The 20,989-nt window shown below is 37.5% G+C and overlaps 1 protein-coding gene across 1 annotated transcript in view; it reads left to right on the top strand.

Annotated features, from left to right (window-relative positions):
- SDK1 (sidekick cell adhesion molecule 1) overlaps nt 1-20,989 on the top strand; it is an 893,742-nt gene that overhangs the window by 34,798 nt on the left and 837,955 nt on the right. The window lies entirely within an intron of this gene.

Raw genomic sequence — 20,989 nt, 5'->3', positions numbered from 1 at the left:
CCAAAATAGCCATTTTAAAGTGAATAGTTCAGTGGCATTCAGTACATTTTTTCAGTATTACACAATCATTGCTTCTGTGCAATTCCAAAACACTGTTATCACCTCCAGAGGAAACCCTGTACCCTTTAAGTGCTCATGCTTTCTTCTCTCTTCCCCCTTCTAGTTCCTGGCAACCACCAGTCTGCATTCTGTTTGTATGGATTTGCCTGTTGTGGATATTTCATAGAAATGGAATCATAGGGGCACCGGGTGGCTCAGTCGGTTGAGTCTGACTTTGGCTCAGGTCATGATCCCAGGGTCCTGGGATCCAGCCCCATGTCGGGTTCCCTGCTCAGCGGGGAGTCTGCTTCTCCCTCTCCCTCTGCCTGCCACTCCCCCTGCTTGTGTGTGCTCTCTCTCTCTTTGTCTCTCTGCCAAATAAATAAAATCTTAAAAAAAAAAAAGGAATCCTACAATAGAGTAGGAGACCTTCTGTGTCTGGCTTATTCCACTTACTGGTGTTTTCTAGGTTCACTCATGTCCTGTGTATCAGCACTTAGCGTGTTTTTTTTTGTTGTTTTTGTTTTTTTTAGTGGCTAACTATTCCATTATATGAATATGCCACACTTTTTAGCCCTTCTTCCATTGATGGATATTTGCATTGTTTCTACCTCTTGGCTATTGCAAACACTGTAGCTGTGAAAATGTATGTAGTTGTGTGAGTACTTGTGTTCATTTATGGAGTATGTGCCTAGGAGTAGAATTACTGGATCACATGATAGTTCTATGTTAAATTTTTGAGTAATTGCCAAACTTTTCTCCAGTGGCTGATCCATTTTACTTTCCCACCAACAATGTATGAGAATTTTAATTTTTTTTGAGAAATTTAAATTTTTTATATCCTTGTCAGCACTAATTTTCCTTTTTTTAAAAAAATTAATTTTAGTCATACTAAGATATGAAGTAGTATTTCATTGCAGCTTTGACTTGCATTTCCCTAGTGAATAATGATGTTGAGCACCTTTTCATATGATCATTGGGCATTTGTATATCTTTGGAGAAATGTCTCTTCTTTCTTTGTCCATTTCTATATTGCACTTTTTGTTGAGTTGTGAGAATTCTTTATATATTTTGGATTCTAAGGCCTTTTCAGATACATGATTTGAATATTTTTTTCCTTTCTGTTACTAGTTTCTTGCTTATTTTTCCCATATTGTTTTTGCAAAAATGTGAGTATACAAACATATTCTCATTTCCTCTGTCATATATAAAAGCATATTGTACAGTTTTCTATAATTTGATTTTTTCCAACCTAATATAATTTGGAAGTCTCTCCATATTAATGCATAGGGGTTCTCTTCTTCCCACCTTTCCTCTGCTCTGTTTACACAGTACCTCATTGTACAGCTATACCAAGTTCATTCAACCAGTCTCCAGGTTACTTGGGTTATTTTTAGTCTTTTACTATTCAAGATAGTCCATATTGAGTAATCTTACATTGTGGGTATTTTCACACTTGTGTTGGTTTATCTGCGTGATTTATTTTTAGAAGTGAGATTACTGCAGCAAAGGCCCATAATCTTAAATATGATCTCTTTCAAAGCAGAAACTCACTTATTCTTACCTGGACTTCTTTTGTGCTACCATTACATTTTAACATTCCTTTATTCCTGAAAGAACTGCTGTATAGTGTCAGAGTTATGTTTCACCAAGAACAGTGGCTGCGCCAGATATGGGTACTCATGAGTGTTTTACAGGAGATGATTTTTATACTTCATATAAATGGATCTGTTATTTTCAGGTGAAAAAACATTTAAGTGGATATCCACTTTGGATTTTGATTGTTGGTCATAGAAAACATTGAGAAGCACCTGCACCAAAATGAGGAAAAGTCTCTCTTCCTTGCCATAACCCACTCTCTCAGCTATGCTCAACTTTTTGATTATCCTTTTCTTTTACAAGTGAGAGTAGTTGCAAAGACTGACTCCAAATACCTGTAAAAGTCCACCATTGTTACTGGTTATAATTTCCCTTATTCTCTTATCTTATTGTTTGTGTTTACATTCTTTTCCCTCTTTGAATGGTCAACTCTGATGCATTTTCCTTCATGAAGTCTTCCCTAATTCATCCAAACTAGAATAGAGCCCCACCTCCCATACCATTTGTTTGCAACTTCACTGTAGTACTCAGAAGTTTGACCTAGTGTTATCATTACGTATACATAAACTCCTCTATTACACTGTACAGACTCCTCGAAACCAGGGAGTGTTTTTCTTAGAGGCTTGAACTTATTTCATGCTCAATTAGTTAGAGCTGAGTGTCTTGTATAAATTAATGTGTAAGTCTTTATGCTGTTTCTTCCTCTTCCTTGTCACTCTGTAAGTGTAGATGTTCTTCAGGGTTTTCTCTCTGGCCTTTTCTTCCTCATGATTTCATCTACTCTCTGTCAGCAATCATTCCTAAACAGATGACTTCATCTGTATCTCCTCACTCCAGTCCTTGATCTGAGCTTGGGCTGTGATTCATCCTACTAGAACCCCAAATACAGTTTCCCTCAAGCCAGAATTGTCATTGCATCGTTTAGTGCTCTATCTGGCCTGTAGTAAGCGTTTGTACTTGTGGAGTAAATGTATATGTGAAAACATTTTTCTTTTCCTGGCTACTGAAAAATGTTACTAAGACCCTGCTTTGCCTACCTGTCTCATCACTTGCTGGTCCACATTGTTTCTGTAAGGAAATATTGCACATATATCCCCTGTTTTTCTACTGTCTCCACCTGAATGTGCCCCCCGCCCCGACCTTACTGTGTGAGCTACTACAAAGACTAATAGCTTTTATGATGGATAACTGAGGTCTACCCCTTTAGTCTTAGGAATCTTAGCTCTCCAAAGCTGACCGAGTTGAGCCTAGCATTAAAAGTTCTCCAGCCTCTGGATGTCTCTGAACACCTTTCCAGCCTGTTTCCTATTCTGCAACCTGGTCTGGTTTCAGCCAGTATTTTCCCTCTCTTGGTGTCTCCATCATCTACTGAGTCACTTGAGCTGGAAACCTGAGACTTCTCTTGAGTCTGCCTCTTCCTTCCTTGACTCTTTCCCCCTCTCCTGCACAGCCAGTTAGTCAGATTTGCAATCCTATGGATTTTACTCCTTTAAATATTTTTCAAATCTGTCCTCATTTTAACTGAACTTTCTGCCCATATTTTTGGTCAAATCCATCCCCTAGACAGCTTCCAAAACCCAAATCTCACCATGAATCTCTGTTAATAATGGCTCCTACTGCAGCATTCAAGGATCTTCTCATAATCTGAGCCTCGTTTTCCTCTACAGTGCAGTCTTTCTTGGGTTTCACTTGGCACTCTTGAAATACTGAATTGCTGGTAGTTCTGCTTTGTTGCTCCCTTCTCCAGAACACACTATCCTGTTTTTGCCTCCTTACCTTTGTTTTGCAGGTTCCTTTAGCCCCAAATATTGCTGTCTAGCCTCTCTTCCTGCCCCACTTTTGGCTAGGCAAACTTCAGGTCATTTGTTGAGTCTCAGCTCAGGCATCACTGCTTTCTTGTAGCCTTTCCTGATTTCTCTGTCCTCTGCACTGTTTCCATAGTACCCTGTGCATCTCCCTATCTTTGTACCTTCCTCATTATAGTTGATTATAACAGTCTCTTAAGCTAGTCTGAGAACCTCAAAGATTATTTTTTACATTGATATAATCCTTGCACCTGGCACAGTGCCTAGTACACAATAGGAACCCAGTAAATGCTTGTGGAATGAATGCATTGTGTAATTATTCTTTGTTTATCACCATTTATGCCTGTGCTTATTAAATTTCCAGAGTTTGCTATAAAAGATAGGAAGAAAATTTATGGTAAATGTGGGCCAGCATTTGGATGGATCATAATATATCCAGAGCTTTAGAGAAAAATCCCCTTCCAAACCCTTTCACACTGTTGATCAAGTTCACTTTATAGATTATTATAGATAATAATCTATTATCTGGTTGCAGGACTGATGTCCCATTTCCTTGTTGGCTGTCACCTGGGGCTACTCTGCTTCTAGAGGCCACTTGCCTTCTCATGTAGCCCCTCTACAAGCCAGCAACAGCACATCAAGTTATTTTTATACTTTGAAAATCTCTGGCTGCTACTTCTTTCAGTCAGAGAAACTTACTGCTTGTAAGGGCTCATGTGTCCAGATCAGGCACATCAGGATAATAACCCTATCTGAAGGTCATATGTGCTATAAGATATAACATGACCATAAGAGTAATGTCCTCATAGCCACATGTTCTAGAGATTGGGGTGGGACACTTAAAATTCTGCCTACTGCTGGACTCATAGTTGAGTGATGTTTTGACAGGTTGGGTAAAGGTTCTGCTTTAGCTAGTGAAGTGTCTCTTTCCTTGCCTTTAAGTTCAGGGTTTATGCAACCTGTTTCCATTTCTTCAAGTCCGTTGGTCTCCTATTCCTGCATATGTGACAAGGATTTTAATCATGTTATGTATCTCATAATGCAGAAATAAGTTTGAAGAAAAGAGTTTAAGTGGACTGTTGGTCCTCATAATGAAATCTGGTATGTATTATTCTAGGGAGACATGATTCATTTGAAATCACTGAGTAGATTATTTTGATTGTAAGCAGAATTATTTTTTTAAAGTAAACTTTTTATCAAAATAGACATACAGAAAGTGCAGAAATATATTATTTGATAAATTTTCACAAATGGAACATAACACATGTAATTAATATCAAAATCAAACTATTAGAATGATAACCAGTACCCCAGAAGCCTACCTATCCTATGGCTCCTTTGAAAGCAGAGTTTTGTTTGCCCATTAATTTGATAAACTTTTAGCCTATTTAATCCCTTTAAAAATTTGCTTTTATTTTAATTTAAGATGCAGGTATAAAAAGATAATCCTTAAAATTTTTGGAGCATGTGATAAGAGTAGTTAGGAGATAGCTCTTAGAATTTGCTGCAGAGGATGAGATGTAGTGATCAAAGGTGATGTGGGGCTAGATTCTTCATCTTCTCAGTAATAGGAAATAAACTCCCAATTTTCTAACCTTTAGTTAGAAAAATGGTTTTTGTTCTCAAGGCAGTAGTAAGCTCTTTTGTTGTTAAACAGAAACTAGAAAACTCTTCTTTAGGGAAGTCGTAATGGGGTCAATTTGAGGTGGTTTTTATATTTTAAGATGAGAATTTCTCGTTCTCTTGTTTTTATTAAACTTGTGTCCAGAAAAAAGTAAAGGACAAGATTTCAGAGTTGATACATTTGAAAGTTCTTATGATCAAACATTAGAAAGGAAATTCTTTTCTCTGGCTTAATTTTTCTGTTTTAACAGGGCAAGCTTTCCATGTTGAACTTTCCTTTAAAAAAAAATTTATTGGGGCACCTGGGTGGCTCAGTTGTTGGGCGTCTGCCTTCAGCTCGGCTCGTGATCCTAGGGTCCTGGGATCGAGCCCCGCATCGGGCTCCCTGCTCTGCGGGAGGCCTGCTTCTCCCTCTTCTGCTCCCCCTGCTTGTGTTCCCTCTCTAGCTGTGTCTCTCTCTGTCAAGTAAATAAATACAATCTTTTAAAATATTTATTTATTTATTTATTTTAGAGAAAGAGAGCTTGCGCATGCGAGTGCGAGCGGAGGAGTGGTGGGGAAGGGAGTTAATCTCAAGCAGATTCTGCACTGAGCCCGATGTGGGTCTAATTTCACGATCCTGAAATCATGATCTGAGCTGAAACCAAGAGTTGGACACTTTACTGACTGAGCCACCCAGGAACCCTCGAACTTTACTTTTTAATAGAGAACAAGCTTTAGGAAACTATTTCAGCCCCATATTATGTGGTAGACTCTGCTGGAATACCTGTTTATGTGTCTTTGGAACTGTGTTTATCACCACCATTGCCAAAGAAAGTCTAGACTGTCTGAGAAGGATGGCTTCTTAAATTTTTCTAACCCAGTTACTTTTTGGAGGTGATGCTTGAGTTTCACAGGCCCATCTTAAAACAGATTCTGGGGGCACCTGGGTGGCTGAGTTAGTTAAGCATCTGCCTTTGGCTCAGGTCGTGATCCCAGGGTCCTTGGGGTCAAGCTCCAAATCAGGCTCCCTGCTCCACGGGGAGTTTGCCTTTCCTCTTCTGCCCCTAACCCCAGCTCATGCTCTTTCATTCATTCTTTCTCTCTCTGAAATAAAATCTTAAAAATAACCCCACAGATTCTGACATAGTGCTCTAATGAATGAGTTGGATCTTCAAGCAATAGATCATATCCTAAACATTGATATGCAAGGATTCATGATCTGAGCATAAGTAGCCTATTTTTTTTTTTTTTTAAAGATTTTAGTTATTTATTTGACAGAGAGAGACACAGCGAGAGAGGGAACACAAGCAGGGGGAGTGGGAGAGGGAGAGGGAGAAGCAGGCTTCCCGCCGAGCAGGGAGCCCAATGCAGGGCTCAATCCCAGGACCCTGGGACCTTGACCTGAGCCCAAGGCAGATGTTTAACGACTGAGCCACCCAGGTGCCCCTGTGTATAATGTTCTAATTTTTATATGTAGCATCTTAACCTATTACTCTCTATTTCTCTAACCTCATGGATTATTGCATATATTTGTATATGACATAAGTAATTTTACTTTTTATTTTCATTGATATTTAAATAATAACTTTAAAAGGAGAAAAATATGGATACATTTTAAAATGAGAATTTAGGCATTGTGCTTAAAAATTCTTTTTATTGTAGTAGGCATGTGAAGAAGCTTTTTAAATGTAATCTTGGTTCCCAGGAACCAAAGTGATTTTAATTATAGACGATAGAATATAAAAGTAACTCCATCATAGAAACTGTCCTAAGAGATTAGAGTGCATATCTACAAAATAAACTAGCTTCTTGTGAAAAATTATTAACATTGCTAAGTAATGTAGTTTTATATATCTGCAAAAGAGGACTAGAACAATTGGTGAATGTCGTTTAAGTAATCTTCAGACCCCTTTATTTTCTCTATGAACTTTTGCTCAAGTAATTTTTCATGAACAGGAAAGTCTTAAGGGTTGTTAAAATCAAAGCCACCAGACTTTACGAAACCATGACTTAGGTGCAGATGTCCATTTGGGGGACCTAGGACAGACCATGTTTCTTGGCTGTGCCCATACACACTCTCATGGGGGAAAGAGCCAACCAGAGAAAGAGGCAGAATTCTACTTAGGGGTGTGTGTGTGTGTGTGTAGGGGGGGTAGAATATCTCAACTTTAAAAACGTGATTTGTGTTTTTCCCATCCTAATGTCTTTGGTTTTATAAAAATGGTACGTTTTCATTAAAAATTGTATAGAAAAGCATAAAGTACAAATTAACAGAAATCTTCCTCCCCACATGTAACCGTAGTTAAAATTTTGATGAACTAGTTTCCAGAAATCTCTGTGCCTCTGTCCTTATGTGAAAGGGTACATATCCATTGAAGTGGAATCAAATTGTATGCTGTTTTGTAATCTTTCACTCAACCATCTGTCAGTTTTCAAATCTATAAATACAGATAGGTACTGTTTTCAGTGGATATGTACTCTTCTACTGTTAGTCATATTTTGCTTAACTCTTAGAGACGTGGGACTTGTTTTAGTTCTTCATTTTAAATCATGATATGAATATGGTTAGTATACGTGTTTTCCTGTTTGTCTGGTAGTCCCCTCAGCATAAATCCCTTGGAGTACGACTGCCGGTCACAGAGTACATTTGTTTCACATCACAGGTGGTGTTACTGTACCCTTTGCTAGGTCCTCAAGTCTGCCTCTTCTCCCCAGCACTGCTGTCCGTTTTGTTTTTTTATTATTGCAAATAAAAAATATGCAAACTGATAGCCTTTCCTTCCACTTTATCTTTCCTTCATACATTCTTTCAAAAATTTTTATTCATTTGAGACGCAGAGATACAGAGAGAGAGCATGAGCAGGGGGAGCGGCAGAGGCAGAGGGAGAAGCAGACTCCCCGCTGAGCCAGGAGCCCGATGCGGGGCTCGATCCCAGGACCCCGGGATCATGACCTGAGCTGAAGGCAGACGCGTAACCATCTGAGCCCCCCAGGTGCCCCTCTTTCATTCATTTTTTATTGCTTTAATTTATCATGATAAATGTAAACATAAGCTATGGTAGATTATACATCCATTACTCAGTTTCAGTAATTTCAACTCACAGTTAATCTTGTTTCACCTACACCATACCTATTTCCCTTCCTCCCATTTATTGTGAAGCAAATTCCAGACATTCTTATTTAATCTGTGTTAAATTATTTAATATCTCATTTTTATTTGTATCTCTTCACTTATTACTGAGAATGAGTGTCCTTTTGTGTACATATTGGGTCCAAAGTGGTTATACATTTTAATTTAATATGTGAATATAGTGAAATAGTTGATTTTCTTTCTCTGGTTTTATACCACTATTTACAATAGTGTGATTTAGCATTTAGGTTTAATAATCTTAAGATGTACATGTAACGATAAGATTCAGTTCCAGGAAAGTAACTAGAGGTTGTGCTGGTCGTACAGCATCTGCAGCATTTTGTTGTGGGTGTGACATTTTGAGGACGTTGACAAGTGAGGATATCCAGAAGAGTGACTAGTGTGGTGAAATTACAGAATAGTGTCCTACAGGGAATGTCTGAAGGAGCTGGGTGGGGATCTTTAGTTTGGAGGAAGCAGAGCAAGAGAGTGGTGAAAGGTGACAACTGTCTGAAGATGTGTCATGTGGAGGGGCTTCAGGGATAAGGAAGAAGTGCTAATTAGGTAGCAATAAATTGTATCTCCTCTCTGGCTCCTCATACTTTTACTGATTTTGTTTATATACTGCTGATGAAAGCAAGTGATTTGTTATGTGGTGCAAATGATGCTTTTGGGTTTCTGGGAAACCCTGAGATGATCTTTGTCAGGTTTTGCTCCACACATCCATTCTCCAAACCAGGACTTAACTTTGATATTTAAATTGATTTTGCTGTATAAGAAAATACTCTTCAGTTAAAAAAAAATGTTTTTCTAGCTTAGAAACCTGCTCAGTATAGGCCCACAATCCCATACCCATAGTGTCAAAATAAAAAAAAAGTTCTGAACTATTTTTCATAACTCATTTGGAGGCAGAACTTGACCTGAACAGATGTCTTTATTTATTCCACTTGGTGTGAATATTCATACAATTCTTTGCAGAAATAGTAATGTGTTTGATTACAGTGTGCTTTCCCATACCCGAGGGGATGTTATGTAATGTTGTATTATTACCCTTCTAAAATCCAAGATAAAATCCAATAAAGTCTAAATTTTGAAACGCTTCTAGCCCAAAGGGTTTTTGTACCTATAATTGTTTTTTTATACGTTGAGTGATATACTGTGTGTTTTGATACCTGATGACTATGCATATGTAAAAAGAAGACAATAGTTAACACTTGTTTGTCCTTTTGAAGGCTGTGAAATTAGGTTAATATGTAGAACATATTCAAATTAGGACTGCCCCAAAATAGCATGTTATTAGCATGGTATTATTCTATACAGGTTTAACAATCTTCTGAAAATGGGAAGAACAATGTGGTAATACAGAGTTGAAATATTATAAATGTTGAAGAGAGATGTCTTCCCAGAGGCAAATGGCAAGATATTTTTAAATGTTTTCACTTCATCCAATCTGATTGGTGCATTATGGTGTTAATATTGAATAATTTGAAATGAAGTAATGTATCGTAAAACAGAAACAGGCCTGTTTTAAGTCTACGTTTATGACCTTTTTGAATTTGCTTTTAGGCATGGATATTGAAGTCCCTTGTAAACAATGATGATTTCATTTTAGATCATGTTGACATCCTAGTTCAAGTGAGATCTAAATTGCTGGTGTTGTAAGCCACGCCCCGAACTTTACATAGAAGGGCAGTATGGTTTAATCTTTATAAAAACAAAAACAATTTGGTTAAAAAACAGCAGGAAAATGTATTATGTGACAGTCTCCTTCCCTCATTTTACCCAAAGATAACTACTAATTTTTTTGTGTATTTTTCTAATAATTTTATTCATATCAGTAATATACACGTGTGTTTTTTTAAAAAAAATTATACAAATAGGAACATATACTCTATTATCTATTGCTTTTTCGTGTATGTGTCTTAGAGGTCTTTCTTTTTGGTCACTGTGTAGTATACCATGTATGCCATAACTTTCATATCCAGTCCTTGATAGACTTGTAGGCTGTTTCTCTTTTTGGTTATTAGAAATGATCATGCAGTAAACATCTTTGTATGTGTAGCTTGATATATTCTTGTAAGAAAATCCTACAGGTAGATTTCTACCATGGTAATGCTGGATTTATACAGCTAAATCTATTGATAATATTGAATTACCCACAGAAAAGTTCTTACCAGTGTTATCTTTTTACTGACTGTGTTCATGAATGCTGTTTATTCCCTCTCTTGCTGCTGCTTGGCATTAAAGTAGGTATGTTTTAAAATATAATGAACGTTAAGTTTTTTCATTTAAAGTCCTATTTTAATGGCAAATTTAAATCTGAAAAATAATTTCTGTGTATGAGCCATATTTTCATTTTGCAGACAGTGGTTGTACTCCTGTAGGCTCAGGTTCTCTGCTCCCACACCTTTGGAATCCCCTTCATGAGGCACTCTTCTTATGATGTTGGAGAGAAACAGATTATTTCCCTTCTCATTTGATCTCCTTGGGAGGAAACAAGCCCCTTGCTTATGTACTTTTTTATTGAACAGGTTTATTGAGATATAGTTCATTCAGAATGTAAAATTCAAAAACTTTTGGTATATTCAGAGGTGTGCAACCATCGACATAATGAATTTTAGAACATTTTCATTACCCCCAAAAGAAACCTCACACCCCTTAGCTATAATTCCTCCATCAGTTTAACCCCTAACCTAATATAATTAGTGGTTTATTAGATTAGCCACTAATCTACTTTTTGTGTCTATAGATTTGCTTATTCTGGGCATTTCATATAAATGGAGTTCTACCATTGGTGGCCCTTTCGCATATGGCTTCTTTCAGTTAGCATCATGCGTTTAAGGTTTATCCACCTCGTAGCATGAATCAGTACTTCATTCTTTTTTATGGTCTTATAGTATTCCATTGTGTGGATATGTCACATTTGTGTTTTTTTTTTAATTCTTTTTGGTGGTTATAAATGATGCTGATGTATACAACTTTTGGTGTGAATGTAGGTTATCATTTCTCTTAGGTATATATCTAGAGGTGAAATTGTTAGGTCGTAGGATAACTATGTTTAAGCATTTGAGAACTCTCAGACTGTTTTCAAGGTGGCTGCATCACTTTATATTCCCACCAACAGTTTATAGTGAGAGTACAAATTTTTTTGACATTTTGGCCAACACATTTTCCTTTAAAAAATTAAAATTATAGCCGTTCTAATAGGTGTGAAGTAGTATCTCATTGTGGTTTTGACTCGCATTTCCTTGATTGCTAATAATGTTGAGCATCTTTTTATGTGCTTATTGGCAATTTGCATATCTGTGGGAAAATATTTATTCACATCCTTTGCCCATTTTTATATTTGAGTTGTAATAGTTCTTTATATATGCTAAATATAACTGTCTATCAGGTATGTAATTTTTGGATATTTCTCTTCTGTGGGTTTTTCAATTTCTTGATGCTGTTCTTTGAAGTACAGAAAAGGTTTTAACTTTGATGAAGCCTAGTTTATCTTTCTTCTTGCTTGCGCTTTTGGTGTCCTATCTGAATATGCTTTTAGGTGACGAATTTGCCTGATGAAACATCTTTCTATTGGATACTGGATCCATTAGATTGTCTATAGGCAACATGTTTCTCATCTCAGCCACTTATTCCTTGAAATCTGAGGTGCAGCTTATTTTAAGGCAGTACCAACAAGCTTTTATTTATTTTTATTTTTTTTAATAATTTATTTGACAGAGAGCAAGAGAGGGAACAGAAACAGGGGGAGTGGGAGAGGGAGAAGCAGGCCTCCCGCTGAGCAGGGAGCCCGATGTGGGGCCTGATCCCAGGACCCTGGGATCATGACCTGAGCCGAAGGCCGACGCCTAACGACTGAGCCACCCAGGCGCCGATAACAAGCTGATTTTTAGATGTTTTACTGGGAAATAAGTTTAAAGGTATTTTCATAAAATCTAGCTTTTATAATAAAATATGACCTTGCAATATGGTTTTGCATATTTATGGTAAAACATTTGTTGTTGCTTACATTATAGGTACTAAAAAAATACACTTTTGCAATTTCAGAATGTAGCTTTCTTGTGCCTTATTTTGAGTAGCATTAAGCTGATTTTTTTAATGCTAAGAAGATGGTGATTAATTTATTGCAGGTTAAAAAATACCTTATCCAAGCTATTACTGTATTAAAAGTTAACATCTCTAAAATTTTTGCTACTAATTGATAACTGGAATTTTTTTGAGTTTTAAACTGATTTATTTTTGGTTATACACAGTTAAATATTTCTTTATTGTAGTTTTAAGTCTCCTCACTTTTTCCCCAGATAATTAATGTACAGGGCATGGCTTACTGATAAGTATGACTAGAGCTGTACAAATTAATCCTAGCAGGGCTCCATCCTTTAATGTCAGCACTGTAAATTGTTCTCAACATTGTTCCTGTTATTCTGGTGTTATACTTATGTAGATATAAATTCTTCTTTTGTGGGTGAAAAGGGATATGGTTCAGTAGGATTCAAGAACTTAGAAATTGCCCTCATTCACATTTCTAATAAGTGAAGTCAGAGTAATTATAAAGGAATGATAATGGAATCTGTTATCTATTTAGAAAAACAAATTTTGTTGCCATATATAATACATGTAAATGGCTGCTATTTATTTTAGAAAGAATTATTATATTTCTAGGCCCTAGAAAGTCTCTGCATTTCATAATTAAATTTTAGTAGGAGTTGGAACAGTTTCTAGGAATGTCATAATGTGCTGTAGGGGACAGTAATACTTTTAAAGGTTCTGACATGCAGCCAGTAAGGTGTTTCTATTTCTCAATAACTCCCCTTCCCCCCTGAGAGTAGATACAAGAAGTATTTTTGGTAAATCTGCCAAGTTTTTTATATGATTCACATTATAATATCATTGAAAGTGCCTAAATGATATTAGCATTTTAAGTTAAACAGTTACTCAGCTTACCACTTTGACATTATCACTGATTAGAATTGAAGGCTAAGTTGAGCCTGGGGAATGGGTTTCATTGTCTAGAAAAGGCTCTTAACATTTCTCCCTTTCAGTATTTCATAACCTTTTGTTAGGGCACTGCCAAGAAAGGAAGAGACTGCTTACTTCAGGCTGTGTCTTTGACTTTGACATTCTCATGGGTACACTGTGAATGAGTTCAGATCTCTTGTTTTTTTAATTTTATTTATTTTTTTACTTTTTGAAAAGATTTTATTTATTAGAGATAGTGAGAGATAGCAAGAGAGAGAGAGAGCACAAGCCGGGGCGGGGGGGGGAGAAGGAGAAGCAGACTCCCTGCTGATTAAGGAGCCCAGTGTGGGGCTCAATCCCAGGACTGTGGGATCATGACGGGAACTGAAGGCAGAGGCTTAACCAACTGAGCCACCCAGGTGTCCTAGATCTCTTGTTTAATAAATTGGAAGCTAGTATGTTTCCTGTGGTTCTGGTGCTCTGGGGTACCTGATTCCTAACGAAGGCCAAAATGCATAGAGTTGATGGGACCAGTTATTGGCAAAATTATGATGTTCAAAATCTACTTGTGGAATATCTGGAATTTCTTACTTCTAGGGAGTCAACTGACTTCTGGAGAGTCATAGAAAGGAACATTTCACTTTCTGAGAAGATGTTTGTTACATTTCATAATTGTATGTTATCCTTTAATGAAGTCAAAGACACATCTTTACTGCAACTATGGATTGCGCCGTTTGGTTCTGCCTGCCTTCGGTTGGGCTCCTACATGTTTTCGTGTCTTTCCTTATTTCTGACTTCTGGTTAGAGGGTGACTTTATTTTCTTCCATACTCAGCCTGGATTCCAGGGTCATCTCTAGCTCTTAAATCAGTACCCTGAACTTTGTCACGTTAATGAACATCTTTGTCTCTGTTTTTTAATCTGTCATGTCTATTCCTACTGCCACATAGACTCCTCTCCTTTATCTGCTCTTGAGGCCACATTGCTCAGTACTTTTGTGTGAATCAGAACAACTTTGAACACTGTTTTTTGTATTAGTCAGGGTTCAGTTCTTTAGAGAACAAGATCTAATTCTTCCTACTTTAAACAGAAAGGGATTTAGCACAGGGAATTAAATGTCTTGCTGAATTGTTGAGGGGGGCTTAAAGGCATACTGTAGTCTGACTGCCAAAAGCAACTGCCACATCCGCCCTGTAGAACTGGGCTGCCAAGGGAGATGACATTCCAGCCTGATCAGGGGAGTTCATTGCTGAAGTGGATGCTGCTGGTCCACTCCTGAACCCTGCCTTGCCTGTCAAACACATGAGGGTGATGGGTAAGTCACACTGTTTCTCTCCCCACTTAATTCAGATTCAGTCATAACTCAGTTGGATCATACAGATTTATATTTTGTATGATTCACGTTTATCATGATCTCATTGATTCAACCTAAGTCCAGTCCAGAACACCAGTAGCAAGAGTGCTGGGAAATGTGGTTTGTAGTTTTCCTGTCCCTGTGGTTTGCTGGTAGAAGCCTGGAGTAATTTGAGTCAGTCTGTGGTATTCTCCACAAATGTATGGTTTCTCTCTAAAGCTGGCTTTGGAATTGCCTTACTGTCCTTCTACTTGTCCTTGCGAGAGTGATTCTTCTGTTCACGAACGTGGCAATTCCTCTTCCGCTTTACTCTGGTCCCTTTGAGTGGGTGACTGGACCCTGTGCTTGAGAGGAAAAAAAGCTGTTACTGGGTGTGAACTCCACTTAATCATTCTTCTGGTTTTATCTCCTGTTATTTTCAAATTGCCGTTAAGTAGCTGCAGCACCACCATGTGGCATGTAGAAATGAGGAGGTGAGTGCCAGCAAAGTGTCTGGGGACACAGAGACTCTGGGAATTGGGGTCTACGAGGTGCAAAGGACAAGTATGAGGAGAGAAATAAAAACGTTCTGGCAATTTAGAAACAATCTCTTGTGAGATTTTGACACCACGAAGTTACTCTTTCCTTCTTGAAAACCTGTCTTCACGAGCCCAGGACATGTTATTGTCCTGGCTCGCTGACTGAAACCCTTTCCTGGTTTGCTTTGTTGATTCCTCTCCTTGCCTCAGGTCTCAGTCCCTCTTTTTTTCTTTGTGGGCAGTCTCCTCCTTAGTTTTTATTTCTAGCATCAGCCTTTCCCAGAAATCTCGACTTGTGCTTCCAGTGGCCTACACTGATCTCCTTGTAGGTGTCTAATACATCTATAACCGAAGTCTTGATTGTTTTCTTCCTCCTCATCTGCCCCTCACCCACGGTATCCTGTCTTACTAAAATGCATCATGATTTACCTAGTAACTCAGGCCCAGAACCTTGGAGCTGTCCTCAGTCTTCTCTTTCACTTCTCACATTCATTCCATTAACAAATTCTCTTGGTTCTGCCTTCAAACTAAGTTCTGAAACTGCCACTTGTAATCATCCTTACTGTTGCCGTCCTAGGCCACCATCATCACTCTAAATGGTTACCCTCACTTTACTCTTCTGTACCCAACAGGCAGAGTGAGTCAGTCCTGCTCACTTAACATATAAATCCCATTGCACCTAGAATACAATTTCAAGTTCTTACTACAGCCTGCAAGGCTTTGTGTGTATAGTCCTGGCAGTTGTTCTCACCTTACCTCCTGTCTCTTTCTGGCTTACTAAATTTCTTCCCCATTGTTCTCCCCAGCAAACCGCCCCCCCCCCCAACTTACTGGGATTGGGTGCTCACATGTTTGCTCATTGGAAGGTGGGGGCAATGAAATTATTTTAAAGGTCTTAGTGCAAGATTGAAGATTAAAGTGTCTTTTGGGGAGAGGCAGTTTGTAAGAAATAGGAAAATATGTGATTGATTACAGGTAAGAGAAAGTGTTAAGGAATAATACAAATATGGAACTTTCAAATTAATAGAAAAAATGGAATGAATAGCAACCTGACCAAAACAGTAGGAGTTAGGAAAGGGAAGGTGGAAACAGTATAAAATAGCAAAGTAAGATAAAAGAAATAAAAGTGAGTGGGCCAGAGATTTCCCTTTCTGCCGAGATGAAGCAGATCATTCCTCCCAGCTCCACCCTCTAATAGCTCAAAACTCCTGGAGGTAACACAACAAACAAGCACAGGAAGACCCTGAAAGATGGAAAGGACAGTCTAGGAACCTGGGGACTTTAGAAATGACAAGAGGGTTTCTTTAGTTTTCCTTATTGTCTCCCATGCATCCTGGACAGCATACTGCAGAAGCCTCCAGCCCTGAACAGCCAACCGCACAGGAAAAACTCCAAGGAGAGCCTCTCCTTACCAAAGTAAAGGGAAAGGATGGTCTAAGCAACTTTTGTGTTAGTACTCACCCTGCTCCAGCCAGACACCAAGGGAACCTCTCCTTTGGCACTCAGTTTCAGCAGGACTGAGCTAGGAGTTGACTCTACCACCTTCCCTCCTTGGGAGACACACATGCCTTTCAGTTGGTCACTGCCCAGCAGAAGTGAAGAGTATAAAACATTTGCACTAACAAATGACCCTAAATAATTATATGAAAAAAGAAAAGGTTTAAAATCAGTAACCCATGCTCTTAACCTCAAGAAATCAGAAAAACAAAATAAACCCAAAGAAAGGAGAGAGAAGGAAGGAAATTGAAACTAAGAAAACAAGGGGAAAAAAATCAAATAAATTGTTCTTTGAAAAATAAAATTGATAACTTTTAGCAAGACTGGCAGAGATAAAAGGGGAGAAAACACATCACAATAAATAAAACTACAGATCCTGCAGCTATTAAAAGAATAATAAGGGAATGATACAGCTTTACACTCATAAATTTGATCACTTAGAGGAACCCAATCAATTCTTAAAAACTAAAATCTACCAAAACTGAATTAAGATGAAATAACCTGAATTAGTGGTACAGCCATTAAAGAAATTGAATTCTTCATTAAAAAGATCCTGAGAAATCTCCAGGCCCAGATGGTTTCACTGGATGAACCAAGAGAAGAATTAATACTGTTTTAATGTAATCTCCAACAGAAAATAGAAAAGGAGGGAAAACTCACTCAGTTTAGGAGGCTAGTATTACCCTAACAGCAAAATCAGGTAAAGGAAAACACATATGAAAAGAATTCTGCAGGTCAGTATCTTTCATGAACTTGGAGGCAATATCTTCAACAAAATGTTAGCAAATTGAATCCATTTATAATGAATATTTGTATATATCTATAAATTATATATATAAATTTTAACATGGCCAGCTAGGATTTATTTCAGGCATCCAAATCTGGTTCAGCATTTAAAGAATCAGTGTATAATCTACCATATCTGCAGGCTGAATAAGAAAAATCATGTGACTTATCATTTGACCCAGAAAAGGCATTTGACAAAATCCAACATTCATTATGATTTAAAATCTCCAAAAATTAGGAATAGAGAACTTCCTGAACTAGATAGCATCTACCAAAAACATCCAGCTAAGACCATACTTAATGGTGAAAGGTGGAATGCTTTCCCTGTAAGGTTGGAGAAGGCCAGGACGTATACTCTTATAGCTATTCAGATAGTACTGGAAGTTCTAGCCGCTGCAATAAAGCAAGAAAAAGAATTAAGATATCCCCTATAAGCAGATTACATTATTATTTACATAGAAAATTATAAGGAAGTTTAGGAAAAAACTTGAACAGTGAGCTCAACACAAGTTGTATACAAGATAAATACACAAAAATCAATCATATTTTTATTTACTAACAAATAACATGTGAAAACTGAAATTGAAAGCAATACTATTTATAATTGTTCCAAAAATATGAAATTTTGAAGTATAAAGTTTTATAAGATTTTTGTACTAAAAATTACAAAATGCTAATGAAATCAGAGCTACATAATGTTGACACATATTGTGTTCATATATGAGATTTAGTATAGTAAATATGTTCTTTCTAAATTGACATAGATTTTATTCAATTTTTGTAAAAGTCATCTGTTTTGTAGACATGGCAAGGTTTTCAAAATTTTGTATCCATAGGCCTCAGAATAACAATCTTGAAAAAAAGAACAAAGTGGTTGGAATCATTCTGATACTAAAGTTTTCCCTGTACCTACAGTAATTAAGGTGGTGTGGTATTGGCAGAGGGAGAGACACATAGATCAGTGGAATGAAATAGAACCAACAAATTCACTCACAGAAATATGTTCAACTAATTTTTGATTAAGGTGCAGAAGCAATTCAATGAAGGAAGGATAGCCTTGTCAGCAGATGATGTTGGAGCAATCCGACATCCATAGACAAAATGGTGAAACTTGATCTGAAATTTATACCGCACATAAAATTAATTGAAAATCATATTTAAGTACAAAAATCATGAAACTAAGGCGGGGGGGAACAGTCATCAGGACCCAGGAATAGACAGTGAGTTCTTAGTGTTGAGACAAAAGCACAATCTGCAAAAGAAAAAAGTTGATCACTTGGAACCCATTTAAAAACTTTTGCTCTTGGTAAGACCATAGTAAAATAATGAAAAGAGAAGCTACAGACTGGTAGAAAACATTTGTGACCAACGTACCTGCCAAAAGACTTACTTAGACTACATAAAGAACTGTCAATATTCAGCAGTAACAAAAATCAATTAGAAAATGGGCAAAAGACATCAACAGACACTAAAGAGGACAAATAAATGGCAAATAAGCACAGAAAAAGACATTCAATATTGTTAGCCATTAGGGAAATCAAAACTACCATAAGAAACCACTGCTGAAGGTAAAACTTAAAAAAGTGACACCACCAAACACTGGGAAGCATGCAGAGAAACAGCATTACATCTATGCTGCTGGTAGGAACCACCACTGTAGAAAATGGTTTGGCAGTTTCTTGTAAAACTATAAATGTAGAGCTACCATAGGATCCAGCAGTTGGCACTTCTGGCTGTTTATCACAGACAAATGAAAATGGTCACATAAAAACTTATACAGGAATGTTTATAGAAGTTTTGTTTACCACCACACTGGAAACAAATCAGATGTCCTTCAGTGGATGAATGATGAAACAAACCATAGTGCATCTATATCCTGCTGACTACTCAGAGAGGGGCAAAATGTTGATACCCATCATGTAGATAAATCTCTACAACGAATTTTAAAAATTATACTGAAAGGTTACATACTGTGTGATTCTGTTTATTCATAAATGATGAACTAGAAATGGAGAACTTGTTACTGGTTTAAAAGGGGGATGAGGGTGTGAAGGATGTGGCTACAAATGGCAACAAGATGGGATCCTTGTGATGGAAATGTTCTGTATCTTGACTGTGTAGTATCTTGGCCATGGTATTGTACCTGATTACTCAAGATGTGTTGCCATTTTAGAACAGTTGATTGAGTGAATGGGGTGGGGGCACCTGGGTGGCTCAGTCGTTGAGCATCTGCCTTAGGCTTGGCTTGTGATCCCATAGTCCTGGGATAGAGCCCCACATTGGGTTCTCTGCTCAATGGGGAGTCTGCTTATCCCTCTGCCTCTGCCTGGTGCTCCCCCTGCTTGTGCACGCGTGCTCTCTCTCTCAAATAAAAATCTTAAAAAAAAAAAAAAGGTGAATGGGGACCTCTTTGTGTTTCTTACTACTGCATGTGAATCTACAATTAAAATAAATTTTTAAAATATGAATGGACTGGATTCTGTCAGAAGACTGGATTAGAAATTGATTTAATACATACAGTAGATTATAAGTAACACTTAAAATCCAGTTGCTAAAGGTGAAAATAGAGATGAGCAAGAAGGTACCATATACAAGAATGAAAAGAGGAATTGCAATATTGATACCAGATTAGTTGAAACTTTGGCTGAAAGCACTCAACATTATTACAGGGAAATTATTAATTGGTAAAAGCTTGCATTTATGAAGAGGATATTGGCAGTGAAGATGGGTAGACACCAGATCACTCTCTAAATACACAAAAGAACTAGAAATGCATGTAAATTTTAATAAATTTAGGTCAAAGTAGTCAAAAGATCATCACCTACCAAAGCCTATAGAGCACAATGAAAACTATATGTGAGGGAAATTGTATAGAATTAAATGTCTTCAGTATTGAAGTAATAAAAAATTTCTCCAAACCTGCATATCCAATTGAAAAGTCTTTCAGCAACTGGAAAAAAAAAATCTTTTTTAAGAAATTGTAAGATACACATACTTTACCATCTTGACCATTTTTTGAGTGTACTGTTCAGTAGTGTTAAGTACATTCACACTGCACAATTTCTAGAACTCCTTTTTTTCTCTTCATTTTTAAAATTATATTTATCACCATACATTACCTCATTAGCTTTTGATGTAGTGTTCCATAATTCATTGTTTGCATATAATACCCAGTGCTCCATGCAGAATGTGCCCTCTTTAATACCCATCACCAGGCTAACCCATCCCCCCACCCCCCTTCCCTCTAGAACGCTCAGTTTGTTTTTCAGAGTCCATCCTCTCTCATGGTTCATCTCCCCCTCCAATTGCCCCCCCTTCATTCTTCACCTCCTGCTATCTTCTTCTTTTTCTTTTTAAATTTTGTTATTGTTATGTTAATCACCATACATGACATCATTAGTTTTTGATGTAGTGTTCCATGATTCATTGTTTGCATATAACACCCAGTGCTCCACACAGAATGTGCCTTCTTTAATACCCATCACCAGGCTAACCCATCCCCCCACCCCCCTCCCCTCTAGAACCCTCAGTTTGTTTTTCAGAGTCCATCGTCTCTCTCTCATGGTTCATCTCTCCCTCCGACTTACTCCCCTTCATTCTTCCCTTCCTGCTATCTTTTTTTTTCTTAAGCTATATTGCATTGTTTGTTTCAGAAGTACAGATCTATGATTCAACAGTCTTGCACAATCCACAGC

This window comes from Callorhinus ursinus, unplaced genomic scaffold (genome assembly GCF_003265705.2).
Source record: "Callorhinus ursinus isolate GAN/ISIS: 27379988/994484 unplaced genomic scaffold, GSC_fseal_2.0 scaffold70, whole genome shotgun sequence".
Taxonomy (NCBI): Eukaryota; Metazoa; Chordata; class Mammalia; order Carnivora; family Otariidae; genus Callorhinus; species Callorhinus ursinus.
Note: the sequence above shows the minus strand (reverse complement) of the source record. Positions and strands in the feature narration are given on the sequence as shown.